Source organism: Mesoplodon densirostris, chromosome 5 (assembly GCF_025265405.1).
Source record: "Mesoplodon densirostris isolate mMesDen1 chromosome 5, mMesDen1 primary haplotype, whole genome shotgun sequence".
Lineage (NCBI taxonomy): Eukaryota > Metazoa > Chordata > Mammalia > Artiodactyla > Ziphiidae > Mesoplodon > Mesoplodon densirostris.
Window position 1 is genome coordinate 15,251,639 of NC_082665.1, and position 7,163 is coordinate 15,258,801.

Sequence of the window (7,163 nt, forward strand, 5' to 3'; positions counted from 1 at the left end):
GATTAAAATTAAAATGCTTAAAATCCCTTGCAGGTGGTATGTAAGATAAGACACATATACTTGCTAGAGTACTTAATCCAGTGGAGGGAAAAAATACCCTCAGATGTACATATTGCTAAAACATAAATACGTAGGCTAGTGCAACCAAGTATTGATATTTTTAAAAAAATTTTCTTGTGAACAGATACAAAATCTTAAACATGTTTTTGAGAATATGCAACATCCTGTGTGGGGAGACACTATCAGTGGTCTTCCAAATAGTTTTTGTCCCTTCTTCCTCATTAAGACATTACAAACTCTGTTCAACTACTTAGGGTGCTTATTTTTCAAATTTGATGATGACATTCTGTGATGGCAGATTGGATATCCCATAGAACTGTGACTGCATGGTTTCATTCAATAGATATATTTTAAGCAATTAGCATTAACAAAATATGTAAGCAGGAAATAGAACAAAAGGATACAAACTAGGAAAATAAATGTTCCCTTTTTCTCAGGCAAAATAAAACTGAGTGAACACAGTGTAAGATGAATGATCAGAATCAGATGTGTTTTATAGAGAAAGAGAAAATATAGAGATCATGGACAGTACACAGACATACACCTAAACCCCAGATTATGCATTTGTTCATTTATCCCTTCTCAAGTGTACTTACAAAATACTTTTTGAACACCTGATATAGTTAAATCATAGTGTGCGTGTTGGTAATACAAAGACTAATAAACTTTGATTAGCATAATAGAGATACAATATGTTTGAAATTACCTTAATATGGTGTAGCACATGATAAGTGGAACTCAAAAACCAGAGGTAAAATTATTTTGTTTTGGGTGCCTATATGGGAGAGATTATTTCAACCTGGGAAGTCCAGGGCTGTTTCATAAAAAAAGTATGGTTTGAAAATAAAATAATTTTTTTCATTAAATAATTATGTTTTTCCTGCCTAATATAAGTCTAACCTAAGTTCTAGCATTAAATAAAAAAAAATATTAGTCATGCCCCTCAGGGACTCAACATCAAATAGAGGAAAAGAGGAGGCTGATATATAATTAATAAGAATATGGTGTGTTTAGTAGTAAAATTGAGAAGTGTGACCAGATGCATTGAAATTCACCAAGACCATGACTGGCTCCCCAGCGTCATGCCTAAGTGAATGAAGAATGCCCAATTTTCACATTTTGTAGCATCATTTTGTAAGATCATAGAGGAAAAAAGAGAGTTTTTTTTTAAAGAAAGGAAAAGAATATGATTAGAATTTGTTATGGGGAGCCGATATTCAGATAAAGAGGTATACGTAAGGATGACTTTTAAGAAATTTTAATATGTGAAATGCAATGTAACTCCATTCCCCTGTCTTTCCAATGAAACCTCCATTACATCTAAATTGTTTTTTAAAATTATTTTTGGATTTGAATCTTTTTCTAGGTTCTTTGAAGTGTGGTGAGAAAGACCTCAGATATGTGTTAGGTGAAGGTCATAGCCCTCTAGTGTACAGTAACAGTCAAGTGACTATGTCCTAAAGAGATTTCAAATCAACATGTCCAAAATCAAACTTTTATTTCTGTTCCCCAAAGCTGATGCTCTTGCAGTGTTCCCCATCTCAGTGAAATGTGCAAATGCCAACCTGATTACCTAAACCAGAAGCCTGAGTATTACCTTGACATCTCTTCTCTCCTCACTTACTGAATCCAAATCAGTAAAGGTGCATCCAGACAGCTTAACAGCACATATATCCTCTGACTCCATTCACCTCTGCCTACCGCACATGAAATCATACCCCCATCAATTTACTCAAGTACTACTAAATTCACTCTTACCTGTATCTCCCCCAACCTCATACTCCCCTCCAAGCTGTTTCCCACATTGCAACCATAGTGACCTTGCTGAAACACAAATTTGATCATGTCAGATTTGGAGTAGCTGATGAGGAGAATGAGTGAACTGGCAAGATAGAAGAACCTAGAGACTCTGGATAGAAAATTGGAAACAGAAGAATCTTAAAGAACATTGATCACAGATCCTTCATTTAACAGGAGGAGTCTGAGGTCCAGTCAGCCAACAAATGCAATTTGCCCAACAGATACACAGGCACAGAACAAAAGTTTTTCAATCTGTAATCAGGTTTCTTCCTTGTATCCCACATATCTTGGTGTCTAGAACTGTGCTGTCACCCTTTTCACTGACTCTTGAAAAAAAATTGTTCTCTTATTTTTCAAATTAACAAAGCACATATAAGATTGGCTTGAGAAAAACAAGAGGCATAAAAATGATTCAGATATTAAGTCCAATAAATGGGCAGTTGGTACCCATGGAGGAGAACCACCTTATACATTCTGGAAATAATGTCAGTGCAAAGCAATCTACTAAGTTTTCTGATTACATGTGGCCATGAACCAGTTGATGGACTTCAACTGTAGTATAATAAAAGAGACAGCAATGAAGAATAGTTTATATTAATTCCTTACAAACTTTCTCTTTCTTAGAGAATGGGCTGATAGACGCTAAGGTTGTATTTTTATCTGCTACCTTCTGGATATATTATTAGAAAAAATATAGTCACTGAGATAGTAAACCCCATGAAACACAGAATTCACTTGTGCCCCACACTAATGTCACCCATGTCCTTCTTTAGGGAAGGTGGGCTACAAAGTACATGTTCAGTTAATAGCCAGAGCATGAAATAGAATTTTAGTCGTTTTGTGATAAAAAAAGAAAAAAAAATATCATGTTTCATGATGTCAGATGGAGAAATGGTACAAGAGAATTCTCCCAATAATAAAGAAATCCAGCAAAAGAGTCAAGGTGTAGAGAGGAATGCAATTCCCAAAAGACAAAATGAGATTTTTGTAAACTTTGTTTTCAAAAATCTTTTCTCAGAGTACTTGAGTCAATGTCTTACTTTATCCAAATTGGCTTTCACTTCTGTAACTATCATTAGAGTTGTTGAGCTTTGCTTGTACATGTTGTAGATCCTGTGGTTCCCACGTTTTGTCAAAAACAGTCACCTGAAATATTTCTGTGGTTGAGATATGCAATGAATTTAGCTGGCTACTTGAACACTTCCATGATTCCGTGAGCAATTTGCTCTGTTTTCTTGCTGGTTCTCATCACTCCTTTCTAATTTTGAATGTGTGGTTAAGGGAAAAAAGGCAAAATAAAAGTCTATTTTGAGCCACATGATACCACCATGACTAAATATATACTGTATTTGTGACTTTGGACAGTTTTATCATTGCCACACTCCAGGGCCCAAAAATTGCTGCTACTAAATAAGAAATGTCCATTGTATATGTTTATGGCCTAAATTCACACATTGTTTTATATAATATTTGTATTTTACTGAATGTTTGGATCTCTCTCTCTCTCTCTTTTCTTTTGATGATGAAAAATGGAGCATAAATTCATGCCATATCTTCCTAAAGTTAACCATGACCATTTATATAAGTAGAATAAATATGACTAGGAAATCAAACATGAAAGAGACAGGCAGGAACATCTGAATTGATAGGGCCATATATGGTTTCAGAAGTGAGAGAGAAAAGGGAAAACATGATTGTACTCCCATGGACAAATACAAAGAATAACTTAATTGTTATTTTTGATCTGACTTTGAAGTAAGGCATGTAGCTGATTTAACAAAGCAGCTTATGACCTTAAAATGTTGGGTTCATTTTTGAATCATATACATCTTTTCAGTTCCCCAGAGGAGTCGTCATATCTTGTTAAGAATAGAACAAACATTGGTAAATTAATGGATTAATGAATAAAACTGTATGTTTAGAAGTGGCACAATGTAGTTGATGAAGTCATGTATAGGAAGACTAAATCTGCTTTGTGATTTAGAACAAAAATACTGGAGCTGCTTAATGACTCAATTTCCCCTCGTACCAACTAGCAAGAACATAGTCCATTTGAAAAATTATTTTCAATGATGGTTGAGGGTTGTCATTGTACTGTACAGATATTATATCACTTGTGTAGGGCTGAGCAGAAGAATAAAGGCAGAAGTATCTGGTTCTTGTCAATCATTTGGTTTTTACCACTGAAGTGGTGATGTAAGGCTATAAAGAGAAACTGTCCTGATTCCATAGACATGAGCAGAGTTGGAAGTAGCATCATCATGGTGACTTCAAAAGAGAAAAGTGAGGCCACGGTGTGCTCTTTCCCCAACATCCTGCATAAATTTCCATCTCTACTGCTGTCTGAGTTGCAACAACACATCATAGAGGATTTTCTGTAAGCCATATTTTGACATTCTGCTCTTGTTCATGGTGTGCACCAGACAGGAACATATGGCTCCAAGTGTCTGTGGCAGTTGTGTAGAGGACACAACAGAAAGAGTTGTTTTATGTTGAAAATATAAAAAAAGAGGAATATGGAATGCAATGAATTGGCCACTGAAGAGCAAAGACCTTCAGTATTTCAAGTTGCCTATTATGGTTGTCAGAGGGAAAAGATGTAGAGAGAGTTAAAACATTGATAATGTCTACTGCTGTGAGAAAGAAATGTTCTTCCTGATTACTGTAGAACTATTCAATGACAAAAATCAATGTTACTCTAAGAAAGTTGGTTCCTTGTCTAAGTAATTTAATAAGAATACAGGTACTTTGTAATAGTACTTTACAAAGGAGTTTCTCTTTGAGGATTTCAAAAAATAAACAAAATCAGTTGATAAAATGGTATGGTTCCCCATGTGAACTTTCAGGTCAATAATTTGCACTGTGGTGGGAAGAAATTTGTTTACCTTGCCCTGGGATAAATATCCATCTAACTGGGCTTTTATCTGTTCTTTCTTCATTATGCAGTGAGCTTTTAGAGATCACTTCATATGCCCCAAATATCTGAGTTGCACAGAGTAATGCATTTTCTATTTTCACTCATTTAGGATCTAGTGGCTTTTTTATGACTGTGGTCACCCTGCTCTCTCCTTTCTATTATGCTACAGATGATTCAAAGGCAATTAGTACACAGGCTTGGGGATGCTTTTAAAATTGACTGGTCATGGACAAATTCAGGACACTTTAATCAAGTAATGTCTTACAACATGTCTGCTTCCTACGTAAGGAGGTATGTTACCTTCCTGAAGTAGGAAATTGCTTGCCATAAAGAAGCAGTCTATCAAATGTGATTCTTGTGACTGTGGTCTACGTTGCTGTGACCAGAACAGTAAGGATAATATTAATCACACAACTATCAAAAGTAATTAATATCTAGTAATTACAAGCTAGGTAAAAAATAAAATGGTAGGTAAAATATACTAAAAAGATTGAGAAATAGCTAGGGAAATATACTTCCAGGTCCCCTCAGAAACAGGCAGAGGCAAGAATTCAATTATTATAAGTTAACTGGGGAGTTAATTCAAGGAAAAACCAAGATATGAGGCAGGAAAAGAGAAGAAGCTGATGAAAGATGCATTACCCACCCAGCAAGTGATCACTGCAGGCAACTGGAACAGAATTCCCTTGGTGAACTTTGAGAGAAACCATAGAACACATTTCAGAGTTCTCCCAATTGAGGGGCTGGTTCCAAGATACAGGACATAGACTTAACTTCCAAACCGTCAAAAAAAAAGGAAGAAGAAGCAGAAGCAGAAGAAGAAGCAGAAGAAGAAGCAGAAGAAGAAGCAGAAGAAGAAGAAGAAGAAGAAGAAGAAGAAGAAGAAGAAGAAGAAGAAGAAGAAGAAGAAGAAGAAGAAGAAGAAGAAGAAGAAGAAGAAGAAGAAGAAGAAGAAGAAGAAGAAGAAGAAGAAGAAGAAGAAGAAGAAGAAGAAGAAGAAGAAGAAGAAGAAGAAGAAGAAGAAGAAGAAGAAGAAGAAGAAGAAGAAGAAGAAGAAGAAGAAGAAGAAGAAGAAGAAGAAGAAGAAGAAGAAGAAGAAGAAGAAGAAGAAGAAGAAGAAGAAGAGAAAGAAAGAAAGAAGGAAAGAAAAAGAAAAGGGGGAAAAAAAAGCCCTCAGGAAGAATCCCAGCTGTTTTCAGGGAGCCAGGTTCACAGGCAAAGGTAAATGCTGAGAGTATATGGGTGGGGCACTGAGAGCATCTGCTACTGCAATATATACTAAAATTTATAAAATAAGTGCTTCTGGATAAAGGTGAAGGATTGAATACATTTCCTCCAGAAAACTCACTAAAACTACAGTGCAGGGACTGGGAGAAAGTGCCATCATTGAGGAGTGGAAACTTATCTGGCCAACAAGAGAACACTAAATATGGGACTATCACTGCTAAAAGGCAAGTGTCAACCTGCTCTTCAGGGTAGAAAAGTCTCATGGCTAGAAACTAGCAACCTGGGGTGCCTCCAGGACCTGGAGGACATGGAGAGCTAATGTAGGAAGGATTGCTGGAAAACTCTTTAAGAAGTGGTTACATCCACACTACGGGATAACTTCCTCTCCCCATGACTTTCACATAAAACTAGGGGCATTTCTCTAGAGAGGGTAAAACTCAGCCTCTCTAGATAGGAGGATGCCAGACTTAAAAAGAAGCATAATTAACAGTCTGAACTGGGGGATTAAGTAAACACAGATGCAAACGGAAGTTGGAGTTGGTGGCTCTCCTCATTTACAAGCCTCCCAGTTCACAGACAGTTAGACCTTGACTCTTAAGGAAGGACATCAGGAGAGTCTTTTCTTGGAAATGTAATCAGCCCAAAAGAAAACTTTTTTCATTTCCTTCAAATTTATTTATTAAAGAGAAATACATATATAGTTGAATTCTCATTCTGCCTGCCTAAAAGGCAACCAACATTGTGATATTTCTTTGCCATGATTTTATATTACCTACATAATATCCTTTTGTTTTGTTTTGTTTTTGTATTTGTTTTCTCATTTGTTTTTTATTGAAGTACAACTGTGGTACAATATTATGTAAGTTAAAGGTGTATAATACAATGATTCACAATTTTTAAAGGTTATACACCATTTATAGTTATATTATAAAATGTTGACAATATTCCCCATGTTGTAAACTACATCCTTATAACTTATTTTATACCCAATAGTTTGTATATCTTACCCCCCATCCCTATATTATCCTCCCCCCTTCCCTCTCCTCACTGGTAACCACTAGTTTATTCTCTATATCTGTAAGTCTGCTTCTTTTTTGTTATGTTCATTAGTTTGTTGTAGAAATCTCTTAAATATACTCTTAAAAATGCTGACATCAGA